Source organism: Coregonus clupeaformis, chromosome 34 (genome assembly GCF_020615455.1).
Source record: "Coregonus clupeaformis isolate EN_2021a chromosome 34, ASM2061545v1, whole genome shotgun sequence".
In the NCBI taxonomy this organism is placed as follows: Eukaryota; Metazoa; Chordata; class Actinopteri; order Salmoniformes; family Salmonidae; genus Coregonus; species Coregonus clupeaformis.
Genome location: NC_059225.1, coordinates 11,829,501 through 11,844,215, shown reverse-complemented (window position 1 = coordinate 11,844,215; position 14,715 = coordinate 11,829,501). Strand labels below are relative to the sequence as shown.

The window sequence follows — 14,715 nt, the reverse complement described above, 5'->3', positions numbered from 1 at the left end:
CACGGTTCAAACCCTGTCAGTAGATACAGGAACACGCAGTCAAAACACGGTTCAAACCCTGTCAGTAGATACAGGAACACGCAGTCAAAACACGGTTCAAACCCTGTCAGTAGATACAGGAACACGCAGTCAAAACACGGTTCAAACCCTGTCAGTAGATACAGGAACACGCAGTCAAAACACGGTTCAAACCCTGTCAGTAGATACAGGAACACGCAGTCAAAACACGGTTCAAACCCTGTCAGTAGATACAGGAACACGCAGTCAAAACACGGTTCAAACCCTGTCAGTAGATACAGGAACACGCAGTCAAAACACGGTTCAAACCCTGTCAGTAGATACAGGAACACGCAGTCAAAACACGGTTCAAACCCTGTCAGTAGATACAGGAACACGCAGTCAAAACACGGTTCAAACCCTGTCAGTAGATACAGGAACACGCAGTCAAAACACGGTTCAAACCCTGTCAGTAGATACAGGAACACGCAGTCAAAACACGGTTCAAACCCTGTCAGTAGATACAGGAACACGCAGTCAAAACACGGTTCAAACCCTGTCAGTAGATACAGGAACACGCAGTCAAAACACGGTTCAAACCCCTGTCAGTAGATACAGGAACACGCAGTCAAAACACGGTTCAAACCCTGTCAGTAGATACAGGAACACGCAGTCAAAACACGGTTCAAACCCTGTCAGTAGATACAGGAACACGCAGTCAAAACACGGTTCAAACCCTGTCAGTAGATACAGGAACACGCAGTCAAAACACGGTTCAAACCCTGTCAGTAGATACAGGAACACGCAGTCAAAACACGGTTCAAACCCTGTCAGTAGATACAGGAACACGCAGTCAAAACACGGTTCAAACCCTGTCAGTAGATACAGGAACACGCAGTCAAAACACGGTTCAAACCCTGTCAGTAGATACAGGAACACGCAGTCAAAACACGGTTCAAACCCTGTCAGTAGATACAGGAACACGCAGTCAAAACACGGTTCAAACCCTGTCAGTAGATACAGGAACACGCAGTCAAAACACGGTTCAAACCCTGTCAGTAGATACAGGAACACGCAGTCAAAACACGGTTCAAACCCTGTCAGTAGATACAGGAACACGCAGTCAAAACACGGTTCAAACCCTGTCAGTAGATACAGGAACACGCAGTCAAAACACGGTTCAAACCCTGTCAGTAGATACAGGAACACGCAGTCAAAACACGGTTCAAACCCTGTCAGTAGATACAGGAACACGCAGTCAAAACACGGTTCAAACCCTGTCAGTAGATACAGGAACACGCAGTCAAAACACGGTTCAAACCCTGTCAGTAGATACAGGAACACGCAGTCAAAACACGGTTCAAACCCTGTCAGTAGATACAGGAACACGCAGTCAAAACACGGTTCAAACCCTGTCAGTAGATACAGGAACACGCAGTCAAAACACGGTTCAAACCCTGTCAGTAGATACAGGAACACGCAGTCAAAACCACGGTTCAAACCCTGTCAGTAGATACAGGAACACGCAGTCAAAACACGGTTCAAACCCTGTCAGTAGATACAGGAACACGCAGTCAAAACACGGTTCAAACCCTGTCAGTAGATACAGGAACACGCAGTCAAAACACGGTTCAAACCCTGTCAGTAGATACAGGAACACGAGTCAAAACACGGTTCAAACCCTGTCAGTAGATACAGGAACACGCAGTCAAAACACGGTTCAAACCCTGTCAGTAGATACAGGAACACGCAGTCAAAACACGGTTCAAACCCTGTCAGTAGATACAGGAACACGCAGTCAAAACACGGTTCAAACCCTGTCAGTAGATACAGGAACACGCAGTCAAAACACGGTTCAAACCCTGTCAGTAGATACAGGAACACGCAGTCAAAACACGGTTCAAACCCTGTCAGTAGATACAGGAACACGCCCAGTCAAAACACGGTTCAAACCCTGTCAGTAGATACAGGAACACGCAGTCAAAACACGGTTCAAACCCTGTCAGTAGATACAGGAACACGCAGTCAAAACACGGTTCAAACCCTGTCAGTAGATACAGGAACACGCAGTCAAACACGGTTCAAACCCTGTCAGTAGATACAGGAACACGCAGTCAAAACACGGTTCAAACCCTGTCAGTAGATACAGGAACACGCAGTCAAAACCACGGTTCAAACCCTGTCAGTAGATACAGGAACACGCAGTCAAAACACGGTTCAAACCCTGTCAGTAGATACAGGAACACGCAGTCAAAACACGGTTCAAACCCTGTCAGTAGATACAGGAACACGCAGTCAAAACACGGTTCAAACCCTGTCAGTAGATACAGGAACACGCAGTCAAAACACGGTTCAAACCCTGTCAGTAGATACAGGAACACGCAGTCAAAACACGGTTCAAACCCTGTCAGTAGATACAGGAACACGCAGTCAAAACACGGTTCAAACCCTGTCAGTAGATACAGGAACACGCAGTCAAAACACGGTTCAAACCCTGTCAGTAGATACAGGAACACGCAGTCAAAACACGGTTCAAACCCTGTCAGTAGATACAGGAACACGCAGTCAAAACACGGTTCAAACCCTGTCAGTAGATACAGGAACACGCAGTCAAAACACGGTTCAAACCCTGTCAGTAGATACAGGAACACGCAGTCAAAACACGGTTCAAACCCTGTCAGTAGATACAGGAACACGCAGTCAAAACACGGTTCAAACCCTGTCAGTAGATACAGGAACACGCAGTCAAAACACGGTTCAAACCCTGTCAGTAGATACAGGAACACGCAGTCAAAACACGGTTCAAACCCTGTCAGTAGATACAGGAACACGCAGTCAAAACACGGTTCAAACCCTGTCAGTAGATACAGGAACACGCAGTCAAAACACGGTTCAAACCCTGTCAGTAGATACAGGAACACGCAGTCAAAACACGGTTCAAACCCTGTCAGTAGATACAGGAACACGCAGTCAAAACACGGTTCAAACCCTGTCAGTAGATACAGGAACACGCAGTCAAAACACGGTTCAAACCCTGTCAGTAGATACAGGAACACGCAGTCAAAACACGGTTCAAACCCTGTCAGTAGATACAGGAACACACAGTCAAAACCACGGTTCAAACCCTGTCAGTAGATACAGGAACACGCAGTCAAAACACGGTTCAAACCCTGTCAGTAGATACAGGAACACGCAGTCAAAACACGGTTCAAACCCTGTCAGTAGATACAGGAACACGCAGTCAAAACACGGTTCAAACCCTGTCAGTAGATACAGGAACACGCAGTCAAAACACGGTTCAAACCCTGTCAGTAGATACAGGAACACGCAGTCAAAACACGGTTCAAACCCTGTCAGTAGATACAGGAACACGCAGTCAAAACACGGTTCAAACCCTGTCCAGTAGATACAGGAACACGCAGTCAAAACACGGTTCAAACCCTGTCAGTAGATACAGGAACACGCAGTCAAAAACACGGTTCAAACCCTGTCAGTAGATACAGGAACACGCAGTCAAAACACGGTTCAAACCCTGTCAGTAGATACAGGAACACGCAGTCAAAACACGGTTCAAACCCTGTCAGTAGATACAGGAACACGCAGTCAAAACACGGTTCAAACCCTGTCAGTAGATACAGGAACACGCAGTCAAAACCACGGTTCAAACCCTGTCAGTAGATACAGGAACACGCAGTCAAAACACGGTTCAAACCCTGTCAGTAGATACAGGAACACGCAGTCAAAACACGGTTCAAACCCTGTCAGTAGATACAGGAACACGCAGTCAAAACACGGTTCAAACCCTGTCAGTAGATACAGGAACACGCAGTCAAAACACGGTTCAAACCCTGTCAGTAGATACAGGAACACGCAGTCAAAACACGGTTCAAACCCTGTCAGTAGATACAGGAACACGCAGTCAAAACACGGTTCAAACCCTGTCAGTAGATACAGGAACACGCAGTCAAAAACACGGTTCAAACCCTGTCAGTAGATACAGGAACACGCAGTCAAAACACGGTTCAAACCCTGTCAGTAGATACAGGAACACGCAGTCAAAACACGGTTCAAACCCTGTCAGTAGATACAGGAACACACAGTCAAAACACGGTTCAAACCCTGTCAGTAGATACAGGAACACGCAGTCAAAACACGGTTCAAACCCTGTCAGTAGATACAGGAACACGCAGTCAAAACACGGTTCAAACCCTGTCAGTAGATACAGGAACACGCAGTCAAAACACGGTTCAAACCCTGTCAGTAGATACAGGAACACGAGTCAAAACACGTGTTCAAACCCTGTCAGTAGATACAGGAACACGCAGTCAAAACACGGTTCAAACCCTGTCAGTAGATACAGGAACACGCAGTCAAAACACGGTTCAAACCCTGTCAGTAGATACAGGAACACGCAGTCAAAACACGGTTCAAACCCTGTCAGTAGATACAGGAACACGCAGTCAAAACACGGTTCAAACCCTGTCAGTAGATACAGGAACACGCAGTCAAAACACGGTTCAAACCCTGTCAGTAGATACAGGAACACGCAGTCAAAACACGGTTCAAACCCTGTCAGTAGATACAGGAACACGCAGTCAAAACACGGTTCAAACCCTGTCAGTAGATACAGGAACACGCAGTCAAAACACGGTTCAAACCCTGTCAGTAGATACAGGAACACGCAGTCAAAACACGGTTCAAACCCTGTCAGTAGATACAGGAACACGCAGTCAAAACACGGTTCAAACCCTGTCAGTAGATACAGGAACACGCAGTCAAAACACGGTTCAAACCCTGTCAGTAGATACAGGAACACGCAGTCAAAACACGGTTCAAACCCTGTCAGTAGATACAGGAACACGCAGTCAAAACACGGTTCAAACCCTGTCAGTAGATACAGGAACACACAGTCAAAACCACGGTTCAAACCCTGTCAGTAGATACAGGAACACGCAGTCAAAACACGGTTCAAACCCTGTCAGTAGATACAGGAACACGCAGTCAAAACACGGTTCAAACCCTGTCAGTAGATACAGGAACACGCAGTCAGAACACGGTTCAAACCCTGTCAGTAGATACAGGAACACGCAGTCAAAACACGGTTCAAACCCTGTCAGTAGATACAGGAACACGCAGTCAAAACACGGTTCAAACCCTGTCAGTAGATACAGGAACACGCAGTCAAAACACGGTTCAAACCCTGTCAGTAGATACAGGAACACGCAGTCAAAACACGGTTCAAACCCTGTCAGTAGATACAGGAACACGCAGTCAAAACCACGGTTCAAACCCTGTCAGTAGATACAGGAACACGCAGTCAAAACACGGTTCAAACCCTGTCAGTAGATACAGGAACACGCGCAGTCAAAACACGGTTCAAACCCTGTCAGTAGATACAGGAACACGCAGTCAAAACACGGTTCAAACCCTGTCAGTAGATACAGGAACACGCAGTCAAAACACGGTTCAAACCCTGTCAGTAGATACAGGAACACGCAGTCAAAACACGGTTCAAACCCTGTCAGTAGATACAGGAACACGCAGTCAAAACACGGTTCAAACCCTGTCAGTAGATACAGGAACACACAGTCAAAACACGGTTCAAACCCTGTCAGTAGATACAGGAACACGCAGTCAAAACACGGTTCAAACCCTGTCAGTAGATACAGGAACACGCAGTCAAAACACGGTTCAAACCCTGTCAGTAGATAGAGGAACACGCAGTCAAAACACGGTTCAAACCCTGTCAGTAGATACAGGAACACGCAGTCAAAACACGGTTCAAACCCTGTCAGTAGATACAGGAACACGCAGTCAAAACACGCAGTTCAAACCCTGTCAGTAGATACAGGAACACGCAGTCAAAACACGGTTCAAACCCTGTCAGTAGATACAGGAACACGCAGTCAAAACACGAGTTCAAAACCCTGTCAGTAGATACAGGAACACGCAGTCAAAACACGGTTCAAACCCTGTCAGTAGATACAGGAACACACAGTCAAAACACGGTTCAAACCCTGTCAGTAGATACAGGAACACGCAGTCAAAACACCGGTTCAAAACCCCCTGTCAGTAGATACAGGAACACACAGTCAAAACACGGTTCAAACCCTGTCAGTAGATACAGGAACACGCAGTCAAAACACGGTTCAAACCCTGTCAGTAGATACAGGAACACACAGTCAAAACACGGTTCAAACCCTGTCAGTAGATACAGGAACACGCAGTCAAAACACGGTTCAAACCCTGTCAGTAGATACAGGAACACGCACGTCAAAACCACGGTTCAAACCCTGTCAGTAGATACAGGAACACGCAGTCAAAACACGGTTCAAACCCTGTCAGTAGATACAGGAACACGCAGTCAAAACACGTTTCAAACCCTGTCAGTAGATACAGGAACACGCAGTCAAAACACGGTTCAAACCCTGTCAGTAGATACAGGAACACGCAGTCAAAACACGGTTCAAACCCTGTCAGTAGATACAGGAACACGCAGTCAAAACACGGTTCAAACCCTGTCAGTAGATACAGGAACACGCAGTCAAAACACGGTTCAAACCCTGTCAGTAGATACAGGAACACGCAGTCAAAACACGGTTCAAATCCCTGTCAGTAGATACAGGAACACGCAGTCAAAACACGGTTCAAACCCTGTCAGTAGATACAGGAACACGCAGTCAAAACACGGTTCAAACCCTGTCAGTAGATACAGGAACACGCAGTCAAAACACGGTTCAAACCCTGTCAGTAGATACAGGAACACGCAGTCAAAACACGGTTCAAACCCTGTCAGTAGATACAGGAACACGCAGTCAAAACACGGTTCAAACCCTGTCAGTAGATACAGGAACACGCAGTCAAAACACGGTTCAAACCCTGTCAGTAGATACAGGAACACGAGTCAAAACACGGTTCAAACCCTGTCAGTAGATACAGGAACACGCAGTCAAAACCACGGTTCAAACCCTGTCAGTAGATACAGGAACACGCAGTCAAAACACGGTTCAAACCCTGTCAGTAGATACAGGAACACGCAGTCAAAACACGGTTCAAACCCTGTCAGTAGATACAGGAACACGCAGTCAAAACACGGTTCAAACCCTGTCAGTAGATACAGGAACACGCAGTCAAAACACGGTTCAAACCCTGTCAGTAGATACAGGAACACGCCAGTCAAAACACGGTTCAAACCCTGTCAGTAGATACAGGAACACGCAGTCAAAACACGGTTCAAACCCTGTCAGTAGATACAGGAACACGCAGTCAAAACACGGTTCAAACCCTGTCAGTAGATACAGGAACACGCAGTCAAAACACGGTTCAAACCCTGTCAGTAGATACAGGAACACGCAGTCAAAACACGGTTCAAACCCTGTCAGTAGATACAGGAACACGCAGTCAAAACACGTTTCAAACCCTGTCAGTAGATACAGGAACACGCGGTCAAAACACGGTTCAAACCCTGTCAGTAGATACAGGAACACGCAGTCAAAACACGGTTCAAACCCTGTCAGTAGATACAGGAACACGCAGTCAAAACACGGTTCAAACCCTGTCAGTAGATACAGGAACACGCAGTCAAAACGGTTCAAACCCTGTCAGTAGATACAGGAACACGCAGTCAAAACACGGTTCAAACCCTGTCAGTAGATAAGAGGAACACGCAGTCAAAACACGGTTCAAACCCTGTCAGTAGATACAGGAACACTGCAGTCAAAACCGGTTCAAACCCTGTCAGTAGATACAGGAACACGCAGTCAAAACACGGTTCAAACCCTGTCAGTAGATACAGGAACACGCAGTCAAAACACGGTTCAAACCCTGTCAGTAGATACAGGAACACGCAGTCAAAACACGGTTCAAACCCTGTCAGTAGATACAGGAACACGCAGTCAAAACACGGTTCAAACCCTGTCAGTAGATACAGGAACACGTCAGTCAAAACACGGTTCAAAACCCTGTCAGTAGATACAGGAACACGCAGTCAAAACACGGTTCAAACCCTGTCAGTAGATACAGGAACACGCAGTCAAAACACGGTTCAAACCCTGTCAGTAGATACAGGAACACGCAGTCAAAACACGGTTCAAACCCTGTCAGTAGATACAGGAACACGCAGTCAAAACACGGTTCAAACCCTGTCAGTAGATACAGGAACACGCAGTCAAAACACGGTTCAAACCCTGTCAGTAGATACAGGAACACGCAGTCAAAACACGGTTCAAACCCCTGTCAGTGGATACAGGAACACGCAGTCAAAACACGGTTCAAACCCTGTCAGTAGATACAGGAACACGCAGTCAAAACACGGTTCAAACCCTGTCAGTAGATACAGGAACACGCAGTCAAAACACGGTTCAAACCCTGTCAGTAGATACAGGAACACGCAGTCAAAACACGGTTCAAACCCTGTCAGTAGATACAGGAACACGCAGTCAAAACACGGTTCAAACCCTGTCAGTAGATACAGGAACACGCAGTCAAAACACGGTTCAAACCCTGTCAGTAGATACAGGAACACGCAGTCAAAACACGGTTCAAACCCTGTCAGTAGATACAGGAACACGCAGTCAAAACACGGTTCAAACCCTGTCAGTAGATACAGGAACACGCAGTCAAAACACGGTTCAAACCCTGTCAGTAGATACAGGAACACGCAGTCAAAACACGGTTCAAACCCTGTCAGTAGATACAGGAACACGCAGTCAAAACACGGTTCAAACCCTGTCAGTAGATACAGGAACACGCAGTCAAAACACGGTTCAAACCCTGTCAGTAGATACAGGAACACGCAGTCAAAACACGGTTCAAACCCTGTCAGTAGATACAGGAACACGCAGTCAAAACACGGTTCAAACCCTGTCAGTAGATACAGGAACACGCAGTCAAAACACGGTTTCAAACCCTGTCAGTAGATACAGGAACACGCAGTCAAAACACGGTTCAAACCCTGTCAGTAGATACAGGAACACGCAGTCAAAACACGGTTCAAACCCTGTCAGTAGATACAGGAACACGCAGTCAAAACCACGGTTCAAACCCTGTCAGTAGATACAGGAACACGCAGTCAAAACACGGTTCAAACCCTGTCAGTAGATACAGGAACACGCAGTCAAAACACGGTTCAAACCCTGTCAGTAGATACAGGAACACGCAGTCAAAACACGGTTCAAACCCTGTCAGTAGATACAGGAACACGCAGTCAAAACACGGTTCAAACCCTGTCAGTAGATACAGGAACACGCAGTCAAAACACGGTTCAAACCCTGTCAGTAGATACAGGAACACGCAGTCAAAAACACGGTTCAAACCCTGTCAGTAGATACAGGAACACGCAGTCAAAACACGGTTCAAACCTGTCAGTAGATACAGGAACACGCAGTCAAAACACGGTTCAAACCCTGTCAGTAGATACAGGAACACGCAGTCAAAACACGGTTCAAACCCTGTCAGTAGATACAGGAACACGCAGTCAAAACACGGTTCAAACCCTGTCAGTAGATACAGGAACACGCAGTCAAAACACGGTTCAAACCCTGTCAGTAGATACAGGAACACGCAGTCAAAACACGGTTCAAACCCTGTCAGTAGATACAGGAACACGCCAGTCAAAACACGGTTCAAACCCTGTCAGTAGATACAGGAACACGCAGTCAAAACCACGGTTCAAACCCTGTCAGTAGATACAGGAACACGCAGTCAAAACACGGTTCAAACCCTGTCAGTAGATACAGGAACACGCAGTCAAAACACGGTTCAAACCCTGTCAGTAGATACAGGAACACGCAGTCAAAACACGGTTCAAACCCTGTCAGTAGATACAGGAACACGCAGTCAAAACACGGTTCAAACCCTGTCAGTAGATACAGGAACACGCAGTCAAAACACGGTTCAAACCCTGTCAGTAGATACAGGAACACGCAGTCAAAACACGGTTCAAACCCTGTCAGTAGATACAGGAACACGCAGTCAAAACACGGTTCAAACCCTGTCAGTAGATACAGGAACACGCAGTCAAAACACGGTTCAAACCCTGTCAGTAGATACAGGAACACGCAGTCAAAACACGGTTCAAACCCTGTCAGTAGATACAGGAACACCAGTCAAAACACGGTTCAAACCCTGTCAGTAGATACAGGAACACGCAGTCAAAACACGGTTCAAACCCTGTCAGTAGATACAGGAACACACAGTCAAAACACGGTTCAAACCCTGTCAGTAGATACAGGAACACACAGTCAAAACACGGTTCAAACCCTGTCAGTAGATACAGGAACACGCAGTCAAAACCACGGTTCAAACCCTGTCAGTAGATACAGGAACACGCAGTCAAAACACGGTTCAAACCCTGTCAGTAGATACAGGAACACGCAGTCAAAACACGGTTCAAACCCTGTCAGTAGATACAGGAACACGCAGTCAAAACACGGTTCAAACCCTGTCAGTAGATACAGGAACACGCAGTCAAAACACGGTTCAAACCCTGTCAGTAGATACAGGAACACGCAGTCAAAACACGGTTCAAACCCTGTCAGTAGATACAGGGAACACGCAGTCAAAACACGGTTCAAACCCTGTCAGTAGATACAGGAACACGCAGTCAAAAACACGTTTCAAACCCTGTCAGTAGATACAGGAACACGCAGTCAAAACACGGTTCAAACCCTGTCAGTAGATACAGGAACACGCAGTCAAAACACGCAGTTCAAACCCTGTCAGTAGATACAGGAACACGCGGTCAAAACACGGTTCAAACCCTGTCAGTAGATACAGGAACACGCAGTCAAAACACGGTTCAAAACCCTGTCAGTAGATACAGGAACACGCAGTCAAAACACGGTTCAAACCTGTCAGTAGATACAGGAACACGCAGTCAAAACACGGTTCATACCCTGTCAGTAGATACAGGAACACGCAGTCAAAACACGGTTCATACCCTGTCAGTAGATACAGGAACACGCAGTCAAAACACGGTTCAAACCCTGTCAGTAGATACAGGAACACGCAGGTCAAAACACGGTTCAAACCCTGTCAGTAGATACAGGAACACGCAGTCAAAACCACGGTTCAAACCCTGTCAGTAGATACAGGAACACGCAGTCAAAACACGGTTCAAACCCTGTCAGTAGATACAGGAACACGCAGTCAAAACACGGTTCAAACCCTGTCAGTAGATACAGGAACACGCAGTCAAAACACGGTTCAAACCCTGTCAGTAGATACAGGAACACGCAGTCAAAACACGGTTCAAACCCTGTCAGTAGATACAGGAACACGCAGTCAAAACACGGTTCAAACCCTGTCAGTAGATACAGGAACACGCAGTCAAAACACGGTTCAAACCCTGTCAGTAGATACAGGAACACGCAGTCAAAACCACGGTTCAAACCCTGTCAGTAGATACAGGAACACGCAGTCAAAACACGGTTCAAACCCTGTCAGTAGATACAGGAACACGCAGTCAAAACACGGTTCAAACCCTGTCAGTAGATACAGGAACACGCAGTCAAAACACGGTTCAAACCCTGTCAGTAGATACAGGAACACGCAGTCAAAACACGGTTCAAACCCTGTCAGTAGATACAGGAACACGCAGTCAAAACACGGTTCAAACCCTGTCAGTAGATACAGGAACACGCAGTCAAAACACGGTTCAAACCCTGTCAGTAGATACAGGAACACGCAGTCAAAACACGGTTCAAACCCTGTCAGTAGATACAGGAACACGCAGTCAAAACACGGTTCAAACCCTGTCAGTAGATACAGGAACACGCAGTCAAAACACGGTTCAAACCCTGTCAGTAGATACAGGAACACGCAGTCAAAACACGGTTCAAACCCTGTCAGTAGATACAGGAACACGCAGTCAAAACACGGTTCAAACCCTGTCAGTAGATACAGGAACACGCAGTCAAAACACGGTTCAAACCCTGTCAGTAGATACAGGAACACGCAGTCAAAACACGGTTCAAACCCCTGTCAGTAGATACAGGAACACGCAGTCAAAACACGGTTCAAACCCTGTCAGTAGATACAGGAACACGCAGTCAAAAACACGGTTCAAACCCTGTCAGTAGATACAGGAACACGCAGTCAAAACACGGTTCAAACCCTGTCAGTAGATACAGGAACACGCAGTCAAAACACGGTTCAAACCCTGTCAGTAGATACAGGAACACGCAGTCAAAACACGGTTCAAACCCTGTCAGTAGATACAGGAACACGCAGTCAAAACACGGTTCAAACCCTGTCCAGTAGATACAGGAACACACAGTCAAAACACGGTTCAAACCCTGTCAGTAGATACAGGAACACGAGTCAAAACACGGTTCAAACCCTGTCAGTAGATACAGGAACACACAGTCAAAACACGGTTCAAACCCTGTCAGTAGATACAGGAACACGCAGTCAAAACACGGTTCAAACCCTGTCAGTAGATACAGGAACACGCAGTCAAAACACGGTTCAAACCCTGTCAGTAGATACAGGAACACGCAGTCAAAGCACGGTTCAAACCCTGTCAGTAGATACAGGAACACACAGTCAAAACACGGTTCAAACCCTGTCAGTAGATACAGGAACCGCAGTCAAAACACGGTTCAAACCCTGTCAGTAGATACAGGAACACGCAGTCAAAACACGGTTTCAAACCCTGTCAGTAGATACAGGAACACGCAGTCAAAAACACGGTTCAAACCCTGTCAGTAGATACAGGAACACGCAGTCAAAACACGGTTCAAACCCTGTCAGTAGATACAGGAACACGCAGTCAAAACACGGTTCAAACCCTGTCAGTAGATACAGGAACACGCAGTCAAAAACACGGTTCAAACCCTGTCAGTAGATACAGGAACACGCAGTCAAAACACGGTTCAAACCCTGTCAGTAGATACAGGAACACGCAGTCAAAACCACGGTTCAAACCCTGTCAGTAGATACAGGAACACGCAGTCAAAACACGGTTCAAACCCTGTCAGTAGATACAGGAACACGCAGTTCAAAACACGGTTCAAACCCTGTCAGTAGATACAGGAACACGCAGTCAAAACACGGTTCAAACCCTGTCAGTAGATACAGGAACACGCAGTCAAAACACGGTTCAAACCCTGTCAGTAGATACAGGAACATCGAGTCAAAACACGGTTCAAACCCTGTCAGTAGATACAGGAACACTAGTCAAAACACGGTTCAAACCCTGTCAGTAGATACAGGAACACGCAGTCAAAAACACGGTTCAAACCCTGTCAGTAGATACAGGAACACGCAGTCAAAACACGGTTCAAACCCTGTCAGTAGATACAGGAACACGCAGTCAAAACCACGGTTCAAACCCTGTCAGTAGATACAGGAACACGCAGTCAAAACACGGTTCAAACCCTGTCAGTAGATACAGGAACACGCAGTCAAAACACGGTTCAAACCCTGTCAGTAGATACAGGAACACGCAGTCAAAACACGGTTCAAACCCTGTCAGTAGATAGAGGACCACACAGTCAAAACACGGTTCAAACCCTGTCAGTAGATAGAGGACCACACAGTCAAAACACGGTTCAAACCCTGTCAGTAGATAGAGGAACACGCAGTCAAAACACGGTTCAAACCCTGTCAGTAGATACAGGAACACGCAGTCAAAACACGGTTCAAACCCTGTCAGTAGATACAGGAACACGCAGTCAAAACACGGTTCAAACCCTGTCAGTAGATACAGGAACACGCAGTCAAAACACGGTTCAAACCCTGTCAGTAGATACAGGAACACGCAGTCAAAACACGGTTCAAACCCCTGTCAGTAGATACAGGAACACGCAGTCAAAACACGGTTCAAACCCTGTCAGTAGATACAGGAACACGCAGTCAAAACACGGTTCAAACCCTGTCAGTAGATACAGGAACACGCAGTCAAAACCACGGTTCAAACCCTGTCAGTAGATACAGGAACACGCAGATCAAAACCACGGTTCAAACCCTGTCAGTAGATACAGGAACACGCAGTCAAAACACGGTTCAAACCCTGTCAGTAGATACAGGAACACGCAGTCAAAACCGGTTCAAACCCTGTCAGTAGATACAGGAACACGCATCAAAACACGGTTCAAACCCTGTCAGTAGATACAGGAACACGCAGTCAAAACACGGTTCAAACCCTGTCAGTAGATACAGGAACACGCAGTCAAAACACGGTTCAAACCCTGTCAGTAGATACAGGAACACGCAGTCAAAACACGGTTCAAACCCTGTCAGTAGATACAGGAACACGCCAGTCAAAACACGGTTCAAACCCCTGTCAGTAGATACAGGAACACGCAGTCAAAACACGGTTCAAAACCCTGTCAGTAGATACAGGAACACGCAGTCAAAACACGGTTCAAACCCTGTCAGTAGATACAGGAACACGCAGTCAAAACACGGTTCAAACCCTGTCAGTAGATACAGGAACACGCAGTCAAAACAGGTTCAAACCCTGTCAGTAGATACAGGAACACGCAGTCAAAACACGGTTCAAACCCTGTCAGTAGATACAGGAACACGCAGTCAAAACACGGTTCAAACCCTGTCAGTAGATACAGGAACACGCAGTCAAAACACGGTTCAAACCCTGTCAGTAGATACAGGAACACGCAGTCAAAACACGGTTCAAACCCTGTCAGTAGATACAGGAACACGCAGTCAAAACACGGTTCAAACCCTGTCAGTAGATACAGGAACACGCAGTCA

At 46.6% G+C, this 14,715-nt stretch overlaps 1 protein-coding gene across 2 annotated transcripts in view; it reads right to left on the bottom strand.

Annotated features, from left to right (window-relative positions):
• The window catches only part of dlec1 (DLEC1 cilia and flagella associated protein), a 164,291-nt gene that overhangs the window by 30,609 nt on the left and 118,967 nt on the right, over nt 1-14,715 (bottom strand). The gene's annotated exons all lie outside the window — the stretch shown is intronic.